A 23,864-nucleotide genomic window follows, 5' to 3' on the forward strand; every position below is an offset into this window, starting at 1 on the left:
CATCCATCCATCCATCCATCCATCCATCCATCCATCCATCCATCCATTATCTTTACCCGCTTATTCCATTTTGGTTCATGGGGGTCGCTGGTGCCCATGTCCAGCAATCACTGTGCGAGGGGCGGGGTACACCCTGGACGGGTCGCAAGTCCATCACAGGGCCACATAGAGACAAACAACCATTCACTCTCTCATTCACACCTAGGGACAATTTAGAGTTACCAATTAGCCTAACATGCATGTTTTTGGTCTGTGGGAGGAAACCAGAGCACCTGGAGAAAACCCACGCATACACAGAGAGAACATGCAAACTCCACCCAGAAAGGCCTCTGGACCGGGGTTTGAACCAAGGACCTGCTCGCTGAGAGGCAGCAGCTCTACCAGTTGCGCCACCGTGCTGCCCACCATGGCCCACTTGAGCACTAAAAACTCTAGCAGATACACTGGATAGTTCTTTTCAGAATAACTGAGCTTTCTGCTGGCAAAAGCTACTGGTCTCAATCCTTTAGGATGTTCTTGGTTTAGCACCGCCCCCAAACCATGAAAACTTGCATCTATGTGCAGTACGTAGGGTTTTGACGGATCAGCAAATGCTAAAACTGTCGTCTGGGTGAGGCATTTTAGATTCTGCTGAAAAGCCATTGTGCAGCTCTCGTCCCATATTTCTCCAAAGGGTTCCCTGACGTTGTAGTACGGTTTTCTGGGATACTTTGCTGATTTCCACTTTTTTTTGAGTTGGTGGATATCCCTTGCATAGTTAGGTTAATGGTCTAACAATGATTGAATATTTTTTGATGACCCATTGATAATATCCGCTAAATCCTAGAAAGGATTGGAGGGATGGAAGATTGGTGGGTTGCTTCCAGTGGACAACTTCTTCCACTTTACTTTGATCTGTGGCGATGCCTTGTTCAGACACCACATGTCCAACATATGTCACTTGGGATCTGCAAAACTGGCATTTATCTAGTGATAATTTCTGTCCAGTTTCCCCTAATTGGTCGATGACTTTTAGAAGCCTTTGCTCATGCTCCTCCAAAGTTTTCCCGAAAACTATCAGGTCATTTAGATATTCTATCACCTCCAGCATGTGTATGTCCCCAATTATCTTTTCCATGAGTCGTTGGAATGTTGAAGGAGCACCAGTAATTCCCTGAGGCATCCTTTCGAACTGGAAAAATCCCAGAGGACAGATGAAGGCGTTTTTTTCCCTTATTCTCCTCAGCCATCGGAATCTGGTAATATCCGCTCCTTAAGTCTAACACTGAGAACCATTTACTTCCAGACAAAAAGTTCAGAGCGTCATCGATGCGGTGCACCGTATACTGATCAGGAATTGTTCTGCGGTTCAGTGTATGATAATCAACGCACATGCGAATTTGTCCATTTTTCTTTCGTGCCAGCACAATAGGTGAGGCATAAGGACTTCTGGATTCTTTGATTATTCCAGCAGCTAGAAGTCCCTAAAGATGGCAATGAAGGTCTTCTACATCAGCAGGTGCTATACGCCATGACCGCTCTCTGAATGGTGTGTTGTCAGTTAGTCTTATGTGGTGTTCCACTTCAGATGCTAACCCCACGTCCCACTCCTCAGTTGAGATATACATGGGATCATATAGCAAGTTTTTCTCTCAGTCTCTATTTCCACTCAATAGGGATAGAGTGGTCTTCAAAATTGAATTGTGATGGATCAAGTTTTTTAGGATTTAGTATCTTAGTATTTGGGATCTCAGTCACTGTGTCAACTACATAAATATGAGCTACCACTGTGCCAGTAGGTATGGCAGTTTCTTTCAGAGACTCATTGCGCATGAACACCAAAAACTTGTCTTTATCCAACATCTTGGAGAATAAGACTGTGGGTGGCACAAACAAACTTTTTGGGAGCACATGTGAAACTTGTCAAAGATGTGCGGAGTTCAGCCTGCTCCTATAGGGAACGGGCAAGTCAAGACATGTTATTCTGTATTATTCTGCTTGTTTCATGCTCTGCTTGTAGGCCTCAAAGCCTTGAATAATCAAAAACATGTGTAGAGCAACACGTACACTCACACACCCCATAAGCACGAATGTATATGTCACACACTCAGACAGCTACACACAGACACACAGGCCCACTTGAGATGCACACACATGCAGGAAGAGAACAGCAGAGCAGAAGAGGTCTTTTTAATAAAAAATATCAGTTTCAGATGAATGAGAAATATGTGTTTATAAAAAATCAATTGACAAATAAATAATCAAGTGATATTATAAACCTTGTGATTTTAAAATGTAAACGTTATGATTTTAGGATGTAATCTGTTTTTAAGCTTGTTCATGATGATTGTTGAAAGAGAAAACCTGTAGCTTCACGAATGTTCTGGAAAAGAATTATACAAGCTAGGGTATTGCTCAATGGGGAAGTCCCTGAACCAACTCTGAGCGAATCAGGGTAGGACAACGCAGAATGACTGAGCATTATTGAACAAAGTACACCCAGAGATTAATATGCATGAGGAGTGACTGGCAAAACCTCATAAGAAGCCTGTAAATTCGGACCAAAGTCCAACCCAGAAGGGTTGGATTAGCCTGATGGGGTGACTGGTCTGGAGATGTCAGTCAAAGTCTCAGGCTATATAAGTAGGGGTTTTGGTGAAAACTCTGCTGTTTGGGACCCACCGCTCGTGCAAGGAGAAGAAGGACAAAGAGGACCACGAGATGAATTGTGGAATAATAGGGCAATTTTGGACGGTCTCTGTGGAAAAGAACTAGGGTGAAATCCGTTGGAATACGCTTCTTTTTGGAACTATTCATCAACTCATCAGCCCGGATTATCCCTAAACCCTTTTTCTTCAATTTCAACCAGATCGAGGACCAGGAACGGCCCACATCCGAGGGAAGGAGGGGGAAATTTGTCTCTTACTAATTCAGAAAACATGGTAAGGGGACGTTCCTCAAATTTAATCCTTATTAAAACCTTATCCCAAATTAAAGCAGCAGTGTATGAATTGACAAGCAGAAAAATCAATTATTGTATAAAACTGGTTGTTCAGAGTTGTAGAAGGGTCTTCCTTGCAGTGAGAAATAATGTGTTTGGTCAGGTGGAGAGAGTAGGTAAACTGTGTGGGTACTTGTGTTCCTGAGTGAGACCGGGCGTGGCCGGCCGGACTAAAAGAAGTCCGAGGCCGAGCAGAGAGGAGTTCAAGAACCTGTCTCAAGCCCATCCACAGGAACGGAGATCTACCTTGCCCAGGAAAGGTCAACAACTGGAAAAGGGACTAAGGAGTGAAAATTATTCATCATGTAATCTCTTTGTAATCAAGTGTAATCATTATTGTGTGTACCACTGTTCCCCTGCAAAAGTTATCGATTAAAGCAAAGCAAAATGTAAAATTCTGGATTCTCATTTCAAATACCCCTTTTGTTCTTGGAAGTAGAAAACTTGGTTCAGAGAAACAACAGAAGCACAGGAGGTTTTAAACGGTTTTATTAGCTTTTGATTATAAAACAACATCCATGAGCCTTGTGCCTAGGCTCTGAACAATGCCAGATCGATTAACAATTGTAACGTTAAATCAGGAGATGAGCTACCGTTAACTTGCGCTTCCTCGTCTGCTAAACGTCCCCACTCCTGCTGCTAGGTCGGGCGAGGCACGAGGTGAGACTTTGGGTGTGGTGCAAGGATCGGAGGTAGTTAACAGTCTGGATGAATCATCTCAACACAGCCTTAAAACTAAAACTGTCCTAGGAAACGGCTGCGGGTAATACCTTAGCTATACGATTAGTTTTGAGACCCGTTGGAGGAGAGACTGCGGTGAGGGCGTGGCACGTGTCCTGTGCCTACCTCACTCAGGAAAGCAAGACAAACTGCACACTCAGAGATGAGAATACTGTCTTTCACTCGCTTCTTTTCAATGACTTTGCAGATCGCTATATGCTCACCACCAGCAGGAATCGTTAGTGGCCCTGGGCCAAACCATTTAACAGCAGCCGCTGTAACATTGCAGTGATTTGTCTCTTTAGGGTTTAGATCTACTCCATCAGTGAGTTCTCGCTCTGTTACACCCACTCGTGCAGCATGAATGGTGTCCAAAATGACTGTTTTCAGGTTTGAAGGGAGGGACCACACTTTGCCAACATTGGTTCCAATTAGAACCGGGATGGTGTCTGAGCAACGTGGGTCTAGGCATATACTAAAGCAAGAATGGAAACTGATTTCCCTTTGTGTGATGCCTTCTCTGAAAAGTCCAAGTCTACCTGAATATAGCCTTTATGTGGGTAACTGCTCTCAGACTCACTTAAACCCCAGATGGCTAAACCTGACACTGGATATAGGGGAACATGTGATAAGTGTTCAACATACCAGCTGTCAAAAATGATTGTGACCTGAGAGCCACTGTCCAAGAGGGCAATGCATGGTGTTCCATTTATTTTAACATGAATGGTAGACGGTAGTCCTACTAGTCCTTTGGGCAGATTATTGGTCTGCAGGCTCACTGCACTCCTCTTCACACGAGCATTTTTCACCTCAGGATAATAACTCGTTTATCTATGACCTGGTTTTCCCCTCTTCTGGGCCTGAATCAACTTTTGTATGATTTTTGGATAATTTTCAGGTGCACTACATTCAGTGGAAATGTGCCCATCTTCGCCACAACGATAACAGAAGATGTCACAGGGTTCTCTGTGCATAGCTGCTTTTGGCATCTCATGACTTTGAGAGGGGTCTGAGTGGACTGGATGGTCTTCTGGTCTGGCAGTCGACTGAACTGACATTACTGAAACTTGTTTTTTCACTTTTACCACCTCTCTCTTGAGAGCTTGAAGGCTTCCATCCTCTCCTGAGCTGCTTATTTCTGCCCTAACTACCGGTTGGGGTTGAGGAGAAGGCGAGTGGTGCAACAGGGACAAAGCTTTGAGTTCACAAAACTGTGTCATCAGCTGTTCAACCTCCGTAGCAAGATCTTTTGAGTCCATAACAGCTGTAGCATTACTTTTTACATGTACAGATTTAGGGGGATTTAATCGACAACGTGATGCTTCATGCTCTTCCTCCATGTGGATCTCATTCAAAAGCTCCAGGAAAGTGGGTGGAGCACTTCTCTTCTCTCTTAGTCTGAGACTTAGCAACATCATGTCAGACCTTGTGGCACCTTTGAGGAGTTGCTCAATGCATGCCTTGTCTTTGGATGAAGGTGGCAGACCCCGTTTTTGGACCACTTTATTCAGAACTCTTTCCATTCTCCTCAGAAACTCTGATAGTTTTCAGCTGGGTGTTGGCACATCAGTCTAAAATCAAAGCAGAGCTCTTCACCAGTCTCTGTTGTGCCAAAGGTGTTTTCAATAACATCCAGATACTCTGTGGGTGTCACACCAGGGTTTTTGAACCTCACAGCTTGAAGGATCTCCATGGCAGGACATTTACACTCTCCATTATCCTCATCTTTTTTTCTCTGTCAGGCCTGTCCGACTCCTCCATCATCATTCTAGCTTGCTCTAGCCAGTTCTCCAAATGCTCTTCCCCTTGAGGTGTGGGAAGCACTCCTGAAAAGGTTCGGAGTCATCTGTAGCTGCCACTGTCACCAGTGGGTCTTGTAGTGAGCTGCAAGACATCACCAACTGCTCTGATTATAGCATCTGGGCTAGATGCTTGTAAAAGTGAATTTTGACTCATGCCTTGTTTTGGCGTTTGTGGAGAATCTATCCTCCTCGGGGCTGTACCATCATCCTCCACCCCTGACGGCCCAATGATCCTCCAAGGAGAATCACTACTTTCTGGAGTTACCTCAACAGGAATGACTTTAGCATCTACTGTTTCCCTACACTCACAAAGAACTGTCAGATGTTGAGACACAGGATCATACATTCTCCCTCTAACTCTAACATGTCCCAGAACCTTGATTGTCTGCAAAGTGTCTTCTATGAAACTAACTTCTGTGTCTTCAGGGATATTTTTAACCAAAACTGCTTGTAAAGCATTAATTCCCTCTCCCTTACACCATTGTAGTAACTGAGCCAACCTGTCTTTTCCCCAAAATAAAAACATGACTAATCACTAATGAAAACGTGTCTTAAACTGTTCTTGTCAAAAATATGAAGCAACTTTTACAACTTTTTTTACTCTTTATGGCTACCTTTGCTCAAACTGACCATAAAGAAGGTTTTTTATGGGTAAAAAACAAACAAACTGGTTGTCTGGGTATAATACTGTTTTTAAACAGGTACAATCAAAATAATCCCAGCGGTGCCTCAATTTTATGTAGCACCCCACTGCTCTGGCCGCATTTAACTGGGACAAGAACTTAAACTAACTGGTGGGGTAGCTGTTTGGGTTTATTAATTTTCTAGTAGATACCATGCAGGTTTACCTATGTTGAGTCAATACTTACTCTCCCAATTACCATATGCTATACACATCTGTGATTTAACTTAAATAACTCCAGACAACCAGATAACCCAAAATAGTTTATTTTAATAAGAACGTGGAACTAAATGCTCAGCTCCAAATGAAGCTACACCATACAAAAAAACAAACAAACAAAAAAAAAAAACGTAACATAAAACCATGCCCTTATTTCCCAAAGTTAAATGTCTCCCCAACATAAAATAAAAAAAACAGAACACTTTTTGTTTCAGTCCCTTATCCAATATACCTTTATTTTGTTCTGTTTTTTTTTTGTTTTTTTTACAGAACTCCATACATTTACCGACAAAAATACAGTTCTAAACTTAAACCCAATAACCCATGTGGGCCCACACGCTCTCTCACACACACACCGACTGGTACCGTTTTAAGTTTTCGTTGCAGGCCTGTTAATGCAAGGGTGCACTGCTGCCGGTGAAAATCTTCTCTCCGTTTAAACAATATAAAAGACTCAGACCTGCTCACTCAGCTGATGTCCTCTCCGTTACAAATGCTTTGCGAGTTCAACTTTAACACACCTCCACCACATGGGTCGCTGAACAACTCCTCATCTGCACTAGAGCATGTGTCGCCATGTTGACACGTTCATCTCGACTCCTTGGATCAGCCGCAGTTTTCCTCAACTCAGCAGCAGTTCTCTTCCGTGCTCTTCACCTCCTTATTCTCCAACACATTTCTGCAGATGTCCTAATCGCAGTAACTTGTGCCAAAAACCCACAGAACCGTTCAGCTCTTTCTCCATCTCTCGGTGCACCTGCTAGCTCCCGTCTCTATCCGTTTTTTTTTTCACTCCTCCCCTCTCCTTTTCTTTTCCCAATCCACAGTGAGTTCAATTGTCCTTCGTTATTTTAAACCACTTTCATAACTAGGACACTCAGTTCAGTTTTTAAACTAATCAAATAATGTAATTAGTCAAACAAGAATACACTTATGTAAACACACAAGTCGCCTTCAGAAACACTGAGGCTTTCTACTTTTCCCCTTTTCCTCCTGTTAATTACAAAAGTAATTACTTCCTGCTTGTATATAATCACTCGGATAATCCGTTTACAAAAATAATAATACAAGTCTCTCACTTATATTTTTTATATACTTTGTACATAATACCAACACTGTTGTAAATATTTTGTGAATATTCAAAACTTTAAGTGTCTGGTTTTTAACCAGGGGCTACACATGTATATAGTTATGAGACTATATGTCTTTATGAAAGACAAACCATTTCAACAACAATAAACTGTCCAGAGGACCTGCCTTAACTTTGTTGGATTTTTCTACCTGAATTATTGAGCATGAACTTTGATATTTTGAACTATTTTGGCCATGGCTGCCTCAAACTAGTTGGCAGGGGAGAGGGTGAACTCCAGAAACCATCAGAGCACCATCAAACTAGTTCCCACTATGTAAATGGAATGGTAAATGGACTGTACTTATATAGCGCCTTTCTATTTTATAGAGATACTTAAAGCACTTTACACTACAATATTTGCCTCATTTACCCATTCATACAACACTCGATCTCTACAAAGCTAATTGAACAAATCATTCTAAAGAATGGGTGGCTGTGGCTGAATGGTTAGAGCAGTTGTCCTCCAATGCGAGAGTTGGGGGTTTGAATCCAACAGCAGTCACATGCCGAAGTGTCCCTGGGCAAGACACTGAAACCCTCTTTGCCTCTGATGTGTGTCCCATCAGTGTATGAATGTGATAAAGCACATATTAGTCTCTTTAGAATTATTTGTTCAATTAGCTTTGTAGAGATCTAGTAGAGTGCTGTATGAATGGGTAAATGAGGCACAGATTGTAGTGTAAAGTGCTTTGAGTATCTCGATAAGATAGAAAGGCGCTATATAAGTACAGTCCATTTAATGAGACTAATCAGAGATTTAGATCACATTCATACACCAATGGGACATACATCGGAGGCAACGAGGGGTTCAGTGTCTTGCCCAGGGACACTTCGCTATGTGACTGCTGGTGGATTCAAACTCCCAACTCCTGCATTGGAGGACGACTGCTCTAACCACTCAGCCATAGTCGACCTGAAATGTGAAGGTGCTATTTATAAGACTAAGTTTGTTGTGGCTCCTCAGACTGATGAAGTCTTTTGGATGAAAGACGAAACGTTTTAACAAAAATAAACCACCCAGACAATCTGACTTAACTTTCTTAGAAGCTTGAAAATAGTTTTTAAATGTGCTACATGGTGGTTCAGAACCTCTCTCAAAAAAACTGATGTTATTTGACATCAAGGTAACTAGTCTGAACTCAATGAAGCCAGATGAAGTGGGTGTCTTAGGCACCAGTGTTTTACAGAATATTTTCCAAAGCCTGTTCCTTGAATCATCACCTTTTCTTGGTGGAGGAGTTTGTGTGCTTGAATGACTGGAGGAGCTATGCTGTTGGGAGCAATTGCCACTGGTAGGGTCTCTGAAGGCAAACTAGTTCTAGGTGACAGATCAGACAAAAAGTGATTCAAAACACTTGTATGGACAGAAGAAATCAAGGAGCTCAATATCCCTTACCCAAGCGTGGTTATTTGGGCTCTACCCTGGAGCTAGGCCCGGGGAGAGGCTTGATGGTGAACACCTGGTGACCCATGGGGTCTGGTCAGGCTCAGCCCAAATGAGCAACATGGGTTTGCCTTCCGGTGGACCTGCAGGAGGAGCTATATGAGTCAGGTGCATGATGCCAAGGGCAGTAGTCACAGGAGGGGGATCTGGACTCTCTGACCCTGGTATATCAAAGCTGACTTTTGGAACATGGAACATAACCTCTCTGGCAGGGAAGGAGCCTGAACTTGTGTGTGCGGTTGCGAGGTACTGGCTAGATATAGCTGGGCTCACTTCAATGCACAACATGGGCTCCAGAACAATCTCCCTGAGATGGGCTGGACCTAATTCATCTCTGAAGTTGGTGACAGGCACCAAGCAGGTGTGGGTCGAGTCTTAGCCCTCCAATATAGTGTCTATGTGTTGAAATTTTCCCCAATAAATGAGAGGATAGCATCCTTGCACCTTTGGGTGGGAGGATGGGCTCTGACAATTGTTTGTGTCCATGCTCCAAAGGACAGGTCAGAGTATCCGGCCTTCTTGGAGTCCTTAGTGGGGGTGCTAGAAGATGCTCCAGATCATGGGTGTCAAACTCTGGCCCCCGGGCCAAATTTGGCCAGCAGTGTAATTATATTTGGCTCGCGAGGCAATATCAAATTACTATTAGAGCTGGTATTATATAGCGGTGACGCTGCTGTAACAGCGCATTCACCACTAATACTACAAATCCTATAATGCTTTGCTGTTATTTTGGCACTGATTACATCATTAGCATGCTCCCATTTGGTGGACGCGACCTATGTTACAAGCCGGGTGAGTCGTCCACCCGCAGGTTTTCCGCACCTTTCATTACGCGCCAAACTCAGTAGAGAACCGTGCTTTGGCAGGAAAGCCCCTGCTCACCCCACCTCCTGGTGTCTCTCTCCCAGACCACGCCACAACCTCATATTACAACTGTCACCGTGTTACTCCTTCCCAAAATGTTGAAAAGAAAAGCAGCAAACAACTTTTTTGGACAGTGGGAGGCAGAATATCTGTTGATATATGTAAAAGACAGACCTGTTTGTCTTGTTTGTGGAGCCAACGAGTCTGCAACTAAGGAGTGATAAGATTATTATCAATATTGATAAGATTTTTTCATCAAAGCGACAAGGTCCTGAAGAACCGGCATGTCCAGCTGAGACTCACGCTGTGGGGTATGTCATGGATCCGTGGGGAGTGTGGCAGCTGATGTGCCTCTCAGTTCTGTCTCAGGAGGATGTTGAAGACGTTTTTATATTTGGAATTATGATAGCGGGGACTCTGCTTTTTGGCATCGGCGGGGCTCTGTTTTATCGACTTTTGAAGAAGACATCGGCAGCAGTTTCGACCATGGAAAAGCTTCCGAGTCAGTGTGAAGGTTTGGTCCGTGCAGTAGGAACTTTAAATCATCTGGTTTACGAGCTAAACCATAAGGTGGAGGCGATTTATGAGAATCAGAGGCCACCTGCGGCTTCTGGGACTCGTCAGCGTGGTGGGTTTGACCTTGAAGGAGACTCATAACATGGATCAGTGGAATGGAATCCCACAATTAGGCATTTTCAGAACCAGAACGCCCAGATGGACTCAAGCCTGGAAAAAAGTAATCTGTCTGCCTGAAGAAAAACAAGAATCAAGCTTATCTGAATCTGACTCCCCGACAACCTCGGAGATGGGCCGACTATCAAATTTCTCCTGGGACATGGGTAACCAAGGACAAAAGCTTCATCTATCGCATAGCACACCCATGTTTCTGCCTATTATATTGCTCCCCATATGCGAAGTAGGTTGACTGCAGGCACAGTTTCAAGAGTTGACACAGTTGTTCTATGGAAAGCGTGGTCCTGCTGCTCAGAGTGGTGACTGATTTTAATCTTAAACTGACCACCTCTACTGCATCATCAAAAGGCATGCACGTAAAGAGTGATGTGACATCAAAAGAGACCATTGTTTCATCAGTCTCCATGATGACATCCCTCACCTTATCCACAAAGTTCATGGTGTTCTGTATGTGGTGTTCTGAGCTGCCAAATAAAGGAATGAGTACAGACGCCAGATATTTGGAAACATTGTAAGTGACAGAGTTAATCATGCTAACAATTGGTCTTAAATGTACACCTTGTTTGTGGATTTTAGTTAAACCATACAGACTAGGTGTGGCCTCCCATGGGTACAGTCTGTGGTACAGAATACGGTCAATAGCCTTGTCCTGCTCCAAATTTTTCAGGCAATCTATTAACTTCTTCTTGTAATCACTTCCTGGATCTCTTTTCAGAGGTTCATAAGTGGTTAAGTCACTAAGGAGTGCCATAACTTTCTCACGATAGTCTTTCTGGTTCAAAATCACTGTGCACCTTCCTTTGTCTGCTGGGAGAATGATGATGTTTTTGTCCTTGCTAAGAGTGGTGAGTGCATCCCTCTCCTCTCTACTGATGTTGGAAGGTGGTGGTGTGACATTGCTGAGGCAGAATGAAACTTTGATTCTGAGCTGTTCTGCTTCACCCTCTCATTTTGTTGTTGCGGATGGCTGATTCTGTGGCTGTGATCATCTCCACCACTTTTCTGGGAGACAGAAAAGTGGGTGAAGAATTTATCTTTACAGCTCACCCAGCCGGAGACAGAGATTCTTGCCAGGGGACTGAACTTTGTGGTTGCACCAAGTAGAATTCCTCTGGTGGAGATGATCACAGCCACAGAATCAGCCATCCGCAACAACAAAATGAAAGAGGGTGAAGCAGAACAGCTCAGAATCAAAGTTTCATCCTGCCTCAGCAATGCCAAACCACCAGTGGTAGAGAAAGTACTCAAACACTGTACTTAAGTAAAAGTACAAATAAACAGACAAAAATGTACTCTAGTAAAATTAGAAATACCACATTAACATCTTTACTTAAGTAAAAGTAAACAAGTATTTGCTTTTAAAATACTTAAAGTATTAAAAGTAAAAGTACTTCGTAATTGCATAATGCAATGGTTTACATATCTTTAAGTGTACCTACCGTGTCTATATTTTCTGTAATTCATTAACTGTGTTGAGCCATTTTAATGAACAATGTGCAGATAATTCATGTTTTTATTGTGTTTACTCTGTGACACAGTTCACACTTGGACTTGTGATTCTGTGTCAGAATTTCAGGGATGACATGCAGAGTTCAATGTTATTAAGCAAAATAAGAAAGAGGAATGATTATACCTTTGAAAGTTTTTATTTAACACAAAGCAAAACCAATGTGTCATAACTGCAGTAAACACATTTAAGGAAAAGTTGTCTGCCGGAACGAAAGGAACATTAGACACAACTAACAAAGGAATAGGCACTGATCATTTCAACTCCAGTTTGTCATCAACTCCAGTTAAAATACTCTCTATTCAAACTTGTAATGGGTCAATATTGAACAATATTTTAACTTCCTGACACCATTTTTAAAATTTGTACCTGAGTGTCGAGCCATTTGGAGACATTTCTTGGCTCCTAACATCCCATGAAGTGACACATTTTAATAGTGCAGCAAGAATTTATTGTTCAAGTTCAGAAGAAGTTGGTTTTCAAATGTTTTGGAGTTCAATCTGGCTCTTTTGGGAGAGAGAATCTGACCTGTTGTACTGAGCAGTCTTTAAATAAGGCCATGAGTGGAGCATGTCTTCTGGTTGACTCTCTTGTGGTGGAATACATTTTGGGTGTGTTGGTGTTGCTGTGCGTGCACCCAGCTCAGTGACATATACTAGAATATACATCACTGGCCCAAATCTTCTTGAAGGCGGGCCTAACGTTACCTGCCCACTTTGCAGTGATTCAATGGACCAGCTCACCTCTCACCATTGGTTACTTTCAAAGTAACAAACAAATCAAAAGCCTCAACATGAAAGTAACTTGTAATGCAATGCATTATAGAAATGTAGTGTAGTAGAAAGTACAGATACTTCATGTAAAATGTAGTGGAGTAACAGTATAAAGTACACACATTTAACTCTACTTAAGTAAAGTACAGATACATGAAAAATGTACATAAGTACAGTAACAAAGTATTTGTACTTAGTTAGATCACACCACTGCAAACCACCACCTTCCAACATCAGTAGAGAGGGGAGGGATGGACTCACCACTCTTAGCAAGGATAAAAACATCATCATTCTCCCAGCAGACAAAGGAAGGTGCACAGTGATTTTGAACCAGAAAGACTATCGTGAGAAAGTTATGGCACTCCTTAGTGACTTAACCACTTATGAACCTCTGAAAAGAGATCCAGGAAGTGGTTACAAGAAGAAGTTAATAGATTGCCTGAAAATTTTGGAGCAGGACAAGGCTATTGACCGTATTATGTACCACAGACTGTACCCAGGGGAGGCCACACCTAGTCTGTATGGTTTACTTAAAATCCACAAACAAGGTGTACCTTTAAGACCAATCGTTAGCATGATTAACTCTGTCATTTACAATGTTTCCAAATATCTGGCGTCTGTACTCATCCCTTTATTTGGCAGCTCAGAACACCACATACAGAACACCATGAACTTTGTGGATAAGGTGAGGGATGTCATCATGGAGACTGATGAAACAATGGTCTCTTTTGATGTCACATCACTCTTTACGTGCATGCCTTTTGATGATGCAGTAGAGGTGGTCAGTTTAAGTTTAAAATCAGACACTACTCTGAGCAGCAGGACCACGCTTTCCACAGAACAACTGTGTCAACTCTTGAAACTGTGCCTGCAGTCAACCTACTTCACATATGGGGAGCAATATTATCGGCAAAAACATGAGTGTGCTATGGGGTCTCCAGTTTCTCCTATTGTTGCCAACCTGTACATGGAGGAGGTAGAAAAGAGAGCCTTGACGTCCTTTTCAGGGACACCACCAAGTCATTGGTTCAGGTATGTTGACGACACCTGGGTTAAAATTAAATCTCAGGAAGTCCAACATTTTACTGACCACATCAACTCTGTGAATAAATATATCAAGATCACACGAGAAGATGTAAAAAATGGCAGGTTGGCTTTCTTGGACTGTGAGGTCTCAGTCTCTGATAGAGGACATTTGCAAACCGAGATGTACCACAAACCCACCCACACAGACCAGTATTTGCAGTTTGACTCCCATCACCCTTTGGAGCACAAGTTGGGAGTCATCAGGACTCTCACAGGGCAGACAGCATCCCCACTAACTCAGGAGCCAGTCAGAAGGAGAAATCCCACACAAGACAGGCTCTAGAGCAATGTGGATATCGTAACTGGGCCTTCCTGAAAGCAGAGAAGAAACCCAAACAGGACTCCAGTCAGCCAGCAGGTGAAAAGGAGGAACCCAGACCCAGACCAGTGGTCATTCTGTATGTTGCGGGAGTATCAGAGAAACTGAGACGTTTATTTTCTAAACAAAGCGCCCCAGTGGCTTTTAAACCCCAAAATACATTACAGCAAAGACTGGTTCATCCCAAAGATCCAGTCCCCCGGCACAAACAGAGTAATATTGTGTATGCTGTTCAGTGTTAGGAGGGCTGTGATCAGTCTTACATCGGGGAAACTAAACAGCCACTGGCCAAAAGGATGGCCCAGCACAGAAAATCAACATCATCAGACCTGGACTCTGCGGTCTACACTCATCTCCAGGCCAGGGGTCACTCTTTCAGGGATGAAGATGTTCACATCCTGGACAGAGAGGAACGATGGTTTGAGAGAGGAGTAAAGGAGGCCATCTTTGCGAAAAGAAATTGTCCATCATTAAACAGGGGTGGAGGCCTCTGTGTTCAACTGTCCCCCTCTTACAATGCTGTTATTGCTAGTATCACTCAACCCCCTGTGAATAGTAAACAGCCATCAGTGTGCTAATGATCCATTGTTAGGCTGATGGTCCTTCTTGTCCATGTGAGCAGCTGGTTTTGGTTGTCAGCAGCAAATTGGTTGATCCACTCTGAGAAGGTGCCATTTAAGAGACTGAGCTGGATACAGCACCTCAGACTGAGGAAGTCTTTCGGATGAGAGACGAAACGTTTCTACATTTTTTTGCTTTGTTTTTTTTTTTAATTTTCAGAGGACCAGATTGAAATTTTTTGGATTTTTCTACCTGGATTATTGAGCATGCATCAGGATATCTACCCTCATGTTTCTCCCCCTTTTCCTATCTCAAATATATTATTCTGAATAAGAATAAGATAAGGCCACACTTTCTATAGCTGCAGCTTCGTGCACTCCGCCCATCTTTCGGATGACTGTACGTACATGTTTGCGTTGTATCTCAGTGCAATGCCAATAAAGTTTATTCTGATTCTGATTAGACAACACTATGAAACGAAACACCAGAACAAGTACAAGAACCTGGACATGACTCAAAGGAGCCAGAAAGTAAAGGGGATGAAAAGAAGTTTGGTTTCACAACAGAATGTGTTCAAAAAAGCCACATCACAATGTGGGGCTTCTGTAAAGACTAGTTATATTGTGGCAGAAGAAATAGCAAAATCAGCCCAGCCCTTTAATGAGAGTTTGTATAAAGGTGTATGATGAAAGCTTGTGACCAAGTCTGCCCAGAGAAAAAGCAAGCCTTTTCAAACGCGAGCCTCAGCAGGAACACAGTAGCTGAGCACACATGTGAACTTGCCACCAATCTGTATGACCAGCTGATGGAAAAGGGAAAAGATTTAGTTTCTTTCTCCCTTGCAGTGGACGAGAGCACAGACACATCAGATACTGCGCAGATGTCAGTGTTCATACGCGGAGTGGACTCAAATCTGTGTGTTACGGAGGAGCTTTTAGGATTTAACTCCATGCATGGCACAACCACAGGGAAGGAAATCTTTGAGGAGTCTTGCAAATGTGTAATGAAATGAAGCTGCCGTGGGATAAACTCGTGGGATTAACCACAGATGGTGTGCCAGCGATGAGCGGTAAAAAGAATGGACTGGTGGGCAGGATTCGGGAAAAGAGAACTGTGCAGGTAAGCTATCTGTTTATCACTGCATCATACATCAAGAATCACTGTGTGATAAAGCCCTTAAGATGGAACACGTCATGACCACAGTAACACAAGTTGTTAACTTTATAAGAGCCCAAGGTCTGAATCACCGCCAGTTTAAGTCTTTTCTGGACGAGTGTGGTTCGGAATACGCAGATGTGCCATATCACACAGAGGTGAGACGGTTAAGCCGCAGAAATGTACTGAACAAATTTTTCAAGCTGCGTGAGGAAATATGTCAGTTTCTGGAAAGCAAAGGGAAGGACACAGCAGAACTCCGGGAGCACACATTTCTGTGTGAGGTGGCTTTTCTGTTTGACATCTCAAGCCATCTCAATGCGCTGAACCTGCAGCTGCATGGGCAGGGACGCATCATCACAGACATGTACGCAGCAGTGAGAGCTTTTAAAACTAAACTGTGCCTGTGGGAGAAGCAGATGCTGCAAGGAAACCTTGGCCATTTTCACTGCTGCCAAACCATAAAAAAACAGATCTCTACCACTGTGTGTGCACAGTTTGCTGAAAAACTCAGTGTACTCGGTGTTGAGTTTAGCCAGCGATTTGCCGACTTTGATGTCCAAAAATCCCTTCGCAGTTGATGTGGACAACGCACCAACCAACCAAATTGCTCTCCCTGTTCGGCAGCACTTATCTATGTGAGCAACTTTTCTCCTTGATGAAGATGACAAAAACATCTCACAGGAGACGTCTGATTGATGAACACCTTCGTTCGATTCTGAGGGTTTCCTCAGAGCCTGAGCACAGACATTGATGAACTAGCATCCAAGAAAAGATGCCAGGCTTGGGCACATCAGATTAGATCAGTGATTAGATCAACTGAGCAATAATTAACGTTTTCTTTATGCACTTTTTCTTGCTACTCAAAGGCCTGAATGGTTGATGGTAAATGGACTGTACTTGTATAGCACCTTTCTATCTTATCGAGATACTCAAAGCGCTTTTCAACACAATCTGTGCCTCATTTACTCATTCATACAGCACTTTACTACTTTGTAGATCTCTACAAAGCTAAGTGAACAAATCATTCTAAAGAGACTAATCAGAGCTTTATCACATTCATACACCAATGGGACACACATCAGAGACATCGATGGGTTCAGTGTCTTGCCCTGAGACACTTAGACAAGTGACTGCTGGTGGATTCAAACCCCCAACTCTTGCAATGGAGGATGACTGCTCTAACCACTCAGCTACAACAGTTGATTCATTCATTGTTGTTATTTTATTTTCAAATGTATTAGCCTGTGGAAAAAGTTTATTTTGATATTTACCTCAGAAGGCTGCAAATAGAAAAGAGGCATACAATTTTTATTAAAATTTTATTTAATATGCCATTGATGTTTTTTTTGTTTGTTTGTTTGTTTTTGATTTTGCATGTCTGCACTATTAAGTTATATAAGCGTTGCTTGTTCCATATTCAGTGTTAAAGCAACACTTGTTTGGGTCCATATTAAAAGGTTCATTTGTTCAACTTTGGCCCGCGGCTTTGTTTAATTTTAAATTTTGGCCCACTGTGTATTTGAGTTTGACACCCCTGCTCCAGATGGAGACTCCTATATTCTGCTTCAATGCCCACATGGGTAATGACTGTGTGACCATCAGATCTGCAGCTGTATGTTTAAAACACTCAAGTGAAGAGAGCAGCTGAGCTGTCAACTAATTAGCACCTGGTTGTGTCAGATCAGATGGTAGGGGAAGATACCAGACAGACAGATTTTCTGGAAACGCCTGGCAGAAGAACCCATGAGAAAGATCTTCAACTCACATCTCCAAGAGAACTTTAACTGCATCCCAGCTGTGGTAGGGGGCATTGAGTCAGAGTGGATCATGTTCTGTGCCTCAATTGTTGAGGCGGCTGCCTTGAGCTGTGGCCACAAATTTGCTGGTGCTTCTCGCAGTGGCTATCCACAAACTTGGTGGTGAACTCTCTGGGATAGAAAGACTGTCAAACTGAAGAAAGAGTCCTGTTCGGCCTAGATGGCTCATAGGACTCTGGAGGCAGCTGAGGGGTATTAGCAGGTCAATCAGACTGCAGCCCTGGCTGTTGCTGTGGCAAAGGCTCGCATGTGGAAGGACTTTGGTGAGACCTTGGACAGAGACTTTTGATTGAATTCAAGGAGATTCGGGCAGACCATCGGGTGGCTGAGATGAGGAAAGCCTTTCCAACACTGTGTTAAGTGAAGGAGTGGCACTGTTGATCTCAAAAATTGATGTCATAGGGAGGCAGAAGAAATACTTCTCAGACCTTCTCTATTCCAATGGCACATCTCCCATGGAGGAAGCTAAGTCAGGGGACTTCAGGTTTGGTCTTTACATAACCCTAGGTTGCAAGGCTCTGGGGATGGATGAGATCTGCTTTGAGTTCCTCAAGACTCTGGATGTTTCAGGGCTGTCTTGGTTGATGTGCCTTTGCCAAGTGTAAAATGGCTGGGATGAGGATCTGCACCTCCAAATCTGAGGTTGTTATCCTCAGTCGAAAAAGGGAATACTGATCTCTCCAGTTTGTTATTGAGGTTCTGCCTGAGATGGAGGAATTAAAGCATCATTTTAAATTAAATTAATCAATGTAAGTATTTTAGATGACCTGATTGAACATTGTTGAATTTTTACCTGGATTATTGAGCATGAACTTTTGTATTTTGGGGCTTACTCACAAGAGAGGGAAGAATGGCTGGAGCATGACAATAACAGACAGGGTTTGCAATACTACAGATGCCTCACTGATCTGTGCCAATCCATTGTGATGAAGACGGAGCTGAGCTGTAAGGCCAAGCTCTCCGTTTACCAGGTCGTCTATGTTCCTACCCTCTTCTATTGTTCTGAACTCTGGGTAGTGACTGAGAGAATAAGAATGCGGATAAAGGCAGTCAAAATGATTCTCTGCAGGGTAGCTGGACTCTCCCTTAGAGATAGGGAAAGAAGTTCAGTTATCCAGGAGAGGCTCGGAGAAGAGCTGCTGCTCCTCCTCCACATCCCGAGGAGTCGATTGAAATGATTCAGACACCTGGTAAGGATGCTTCCTGGGCGCCTCTTTGGGGAGGTGCTTCAGGCATGTTGGACTGGGAGTAGACCCCGGGGAAGATCCAGGACATGCTGGAGAAACTGTCTCTTGACTGATTTGTGAACACCTTGAAATCCTTGTAGAGGAGGTGGCTGGAGAGAAAGATATTTGGACCTTTCTGCTCAAGCTGCTGTCCCTGCCACCCGATTCTGGGAAAAGCAATAGCTAATGAATGAATAGATTTTCCAATGCACTAGTGCCTTGTATTTCTGTTCAAGTTTAAAATGCAGGCCGTAGCTCTCTTAGCATCTCTAACCTTAGCACACAGGAGGTCCCATTTTTTATTACCCCATGTACTAACAAACCTGTGGAATGTGGGAATGGTAGATTCCCAGCTAATGTGATTTAAATCACTAGTGATGGTTGTGCAAGCCTGCAGCATCGTTGGAATATGTTGGAATGGGAGATTTGCATCAAGAATGTGCAGCTTAGAAATCTGTATCATCTGTATGATGCTATCATGTCACTATGGACCATATCTCTGAGGAATGTTTCTAAATATTTTTACAGTCTATGCCTCAGAAAATATTAAGACAGGTCATTAAACAGGTCTCTATTGTAAATGAGTCCCTGAGGCACAGTTGGATTAACCTGTATAAATAAAGGTTGAATGAAAAAAGACACATCTAAATTAAAAAAATATATATATTTAACCCCCATTGGGCAAACTCTTGTCACGTACTGAATCATACTAGAAATAGAAAGAAAAAAAACTTATCCCACAAAGATCACAGATCTCTTTTGCAAGGTATTCCTGGTCCTGAAGGAAGTTAACAAGATCAGAAAGTCAGGAGAAGGCAGTCAAACCCAATAGTAATAATTAGGTGAAGCTAATAATGTGTCCAGTGAGTGAATGTGACAGAATAAAACAAGATTACAGTTGGGCAAAAATCAAAAAGTCATGAACTGTAGATGGTTGGATACCAATCACTAATTTCATTTGAACAAGGACAGAATACTTTAACTTTACTTTGGTTTAATTAAATATTCAGTCTATCACAGCCTGAAGGAACAGTACAGAAAACTACATGAAAGTTTGAAACATTTTTCATTCCTAATTGGAAAGTAGATTTGATGATGCTGGAGTTGTTTGTAGGAGAATAATGCAGCAGTCCACCGAGCAAAAAGTATTCAAAGATTGCTTAAGGAAAACCTTTGGTAACTCAGTGCCACACCCAAAAAAAGATCCAGCTCTGAGTCTCACTGAATGATTTCTTTGAAAATGTGACAAAGCTGCATTCTACAATTGTTATAGCAAAAGGTGAGTTTTTTTCAACAGTTAATTCCTGTAAATATATCATTGGATTTTGAAAACAGGAGGATTTACAAGAAACTGATTATTTTATTATTTCAGTGTTTTTTTATCTGAGAAAAATCATTATTAAATCAATTCATGATAATAGTTGATCAATCTTTTATAAATGTATTATTCTTTGTTAAAACAATTAAATAAACACAATCTGTATATGTGTGTGTGTGTGTGTGCTGTGTTTTAATTGTCATATTTAGGGTGAAGTAGGTTTACCAGGACCACAAGGCCTTGATGGCTTGTCAGTGATTGGCACACTTGGAGAAAAGGTAATATTAGGAGTTATCATATTTTTATTATTATTTTTTTTCTTTCAGCTGCTCCCTTCGTCAGGGGTTGCCATAGCGAACTGTCGCATGAAGACTTAACAATTATTCTTATGCCAGATGCCCTTCCTAATACGACCACAGACCACCGAGCTACCACAGCCCTCTGTGTGGAGCAGAGAGCTGCTATCTAGGGTGCCCAGGGGAGCAGATGGTGGGGTTAAGGGCCTTGCTCAAGGGCCCAGAGTGAGGCAAGTGAGGGTGGAGGCAAGTGTGGGCACTTCCCCTATCCCACCCACATTTTGATGTTGTCAGTACCAGGAGTTAAACCAGCAATTTTATGATCACAGGCCAACCTTGTCTAACTTCTATGCCACCACTTCCACTCCATTAGGAGTTATCTTTTTTTTTTCTCCAAGAGGAAGTGTTGGGATATTTCTTGATAATAAGGGGCTGTTTGCATGAAACATATTTTGAGTGAAATCATACTTTTCTCTCTGCAGTTCTGCTGTTCATTTACACAACACCAGTTGCCCCACTCTTTGAATCCAGAGGTTTCTGAACCCACCTCTCAGGAGGTTTTCAAGGTGGCCGCCCGCTGGTTTGTAAACATTTCCCGCAGAGAGGTTAAAGCACATGTGCAGTATAGGCATATATTTCACGTACGTGCGGACCAACCTCATATTTCTATCAACAACAATGGCGGCAGAGTATATCATACTGTTTTTCTGTGCTACAACTGATGGAAAGTATTATGGGTCTCGTAGTTAATCTACACCGGAATGTAGCTGCTGTGACTGACATCTGTGTTGGGAAGAAACGCCAGTCGGATCTAATATCGCTATTTATTGACCGAAGTAGGCAGATATTTCACGTGTAGCACTGGACTACATACAAAATGTGCTAAATTATAACAGTTTAACAATAATAAACAGTACTTCTGTAAATTGTGGGAGATGTAATGAAGCTATCTGGACATTATGTAATTCAAGTTATGTGATTTGTCACGTCTGGACTGGACTATTGAAATGGTTTATTATCTGGATGTCCAAATACGTCTTTAAAACGTCTTCAGTTGATCCAAAATGCTGCTGCCAGAGTCTTAACCAGAGTTAGTAGGAGAGATCATATTTCTCCAGTTTTAGTTTCTCTCTATTGGCTCCCTGTCAAATCCAGAATATAATTCAAAATCTTACTTCTAACCTACTAAGCTCTCAAACAACCCGGCTCCATCTTATATTCCAGATCTTATTGTTCCATATTTTCCTAACAGACCACTTCGCTCTCAGACTGCAGGTTTACGTGTGGTTCCTAGAATTTACAAAAACAGAATGGGAGGCAGATCTTTCAGTTATCAAGCTCCTCTCTTGTGGAACCAACTTCCAATCTCTGTCCGTGAGGCTGACACATTATCCAGTTTTAAAACTAGGCTTAAGACTTTTCTTTTTGCTAAATCCTATAGTTAGGGTCGGCTTGGGTTTCCTGAGCTGTCCCTTAATTATGCTTCTATAGGCTTAGACTGCTGGAGGACAAACTGACCACAATTTTCACTCTGCTACTGGCTGTATTTACTCTGCTCAACCTGTTTTGTATTTGTAATTATTTTTTCTATCCTTAACATGTGGAGGGTTTTTTTGTCTGTCAGATACACCTGGACCTATACCTGGACCTACCATTATGTGTTTGTTTGTCTCTCCTTCCTGTCCTCTCAACCAGCCGGTCAAAGCAGATGGCCGCTTGTCCTGAGCTTGGTTCTGCTGGAGGTTTCTTCCTTTTAAAAGGGAGTTTTTCCTTTCCACTGTTGCCACTGTGCTTGCTCAGGATGGGAGACTGCAACGAAGCCAAGATTCAACTTGTCTGCTGGATTCCTTAGATAGAGAACTTTACTAATTGGCTTTTATGTATGTGAATGTTTCTGTAAAGTGCCCTGAGACAATTTGTTGTGATTTGGAGCTATATAAATAAACTGAATTGAATTAAATTGAATTGATTTAAACAATGCGAAACATATTGTGTGTTAATAAAGTTAAAAATGAAGAGATCAGGTTTAATTTTTATTTATTTATTCAACACCACAAACTGTATGTCACACAAACACTGATAAAAAAACTGAACACTATTAAAAACACTTTATCAGAACTGTAAACTTAATGAACTGTACTCTTCCTCTCTGTTGTAGTCCTGGATACTGACGCCATGTTGTTTATCTGGCTCGTTCAGGCTGTCACTCCTTTGCTTAATGCAGCTTAAAACATTGAATGGATATGGAGGAAAAAAAGAATTGAGGGGAATTTTAAATAAATAGTTGATCCAACATCTCTCTATTCGACGTCCCCCTGCACCACATCTGGGCCAAGGCTCTTTCGGCCAAGGCTCTTTCGGAACTGGTCCACCTCTGGTGGGAGGACAGTTTCTTCATGCAGGAAAAATAAAAATTAAAAATCTGCTGACTCGTATCCAAAACCCAGCTTTAACTTGCTGTTAATTTGTTGTTAGCTGTGCTTTCAGCCCAGAGGAAGGACCTTGTCATTCCCCAATCTGTTACAGAAGTACGATCTGTAGTGTAATTTTGGGTTGCACTGTTCGCGGTTGTTTATGAATAAAAATGTCTTAATTTACTTAGAAAAGTATGTGCTGTATCTCGACCGATCTTAATGTAGATAATTTATGCCACTCGTATTTCCGTTACAAATCATTGGTTAAGATAATATGCGACGCATTAGACCTGACCCCCATCCTTGGCTGAATGAGAAAAACCCTGCAAGATACAGGATGAATAATTTCCATGGTGAAACAGTGCCGCTCAGTGGTGAAGCTGCATATCATTTTAACCAAGACGTAAATATGTCAATGATTTTAACGAAAATACAAGAGGCGTAAATAAGCAACATGAAAATGGGCAGAAATAGAGCACATACTTTTCTAAGTAAATTAAGACCGTTCTTACTCATAAACGAAATTATACTAGTACATTTTCCTTAATCTAGCATCTTCAAAGACAATCCGTGCAACCTGGAAGTATTCCTTTTAGCACATGTGTAAATGAACTACACTACGGATCAGGTTCCGTAACAGATTGGGGAATCACAGACCTTACTAGAGCAGTCCGAGGCAGCAAACATGCGGATTAGGTGAATGTACAAAATTCACAGCGCCAACTAATGACCCAGCATGGCAACTACAGCAGATTTGGGGGTGAGGGGTGGATTCCTATGGATGCATGTAAACACAAAATCTGTCCATGTCAATGAGGATGCTTTCCGTGAATCAACATCTGAATTAAACTAC

General features: G+C 42.3%; 1 protein-coding gene across 1 annotated transcript in view; it reads left to right on the forward strand.

The window, feature by feature from the left end:
• The window catches only part of LOC119426031 (collagen alpha-1(XXVIII) chain), a 168,683-nt gene that overhangs the window by 9,462 nt on the left and 135,357 nt on the right, over positions 1–23,864 (forward strand). The window contains exon 2 of the mRNA XM_037693591.1: positions 20,511–20,579. The gene's annotated coding sequence lies outside the window, so the exon portion shown is untranslated. The remainder of the gene's footprint in view (positions 1–20,510; positions 20,580–23,864) is intronic.

This window comes from Nematolebias whitei, chromosome 19 (genome assembly GCF_014905685.2).
Source record: "Nematolebias whitei isolate Nwh7 chromosome 19, NemWhi1, whole genome shotgun sequence".
Taxonomy (NCBI): domain Eukaryota; kingdom Metazoa; phylum Chordata; class Actinopteri; order Cyprinodontiformes; family Rivulidae; genus Nematolebias; species Nematolebias whitei.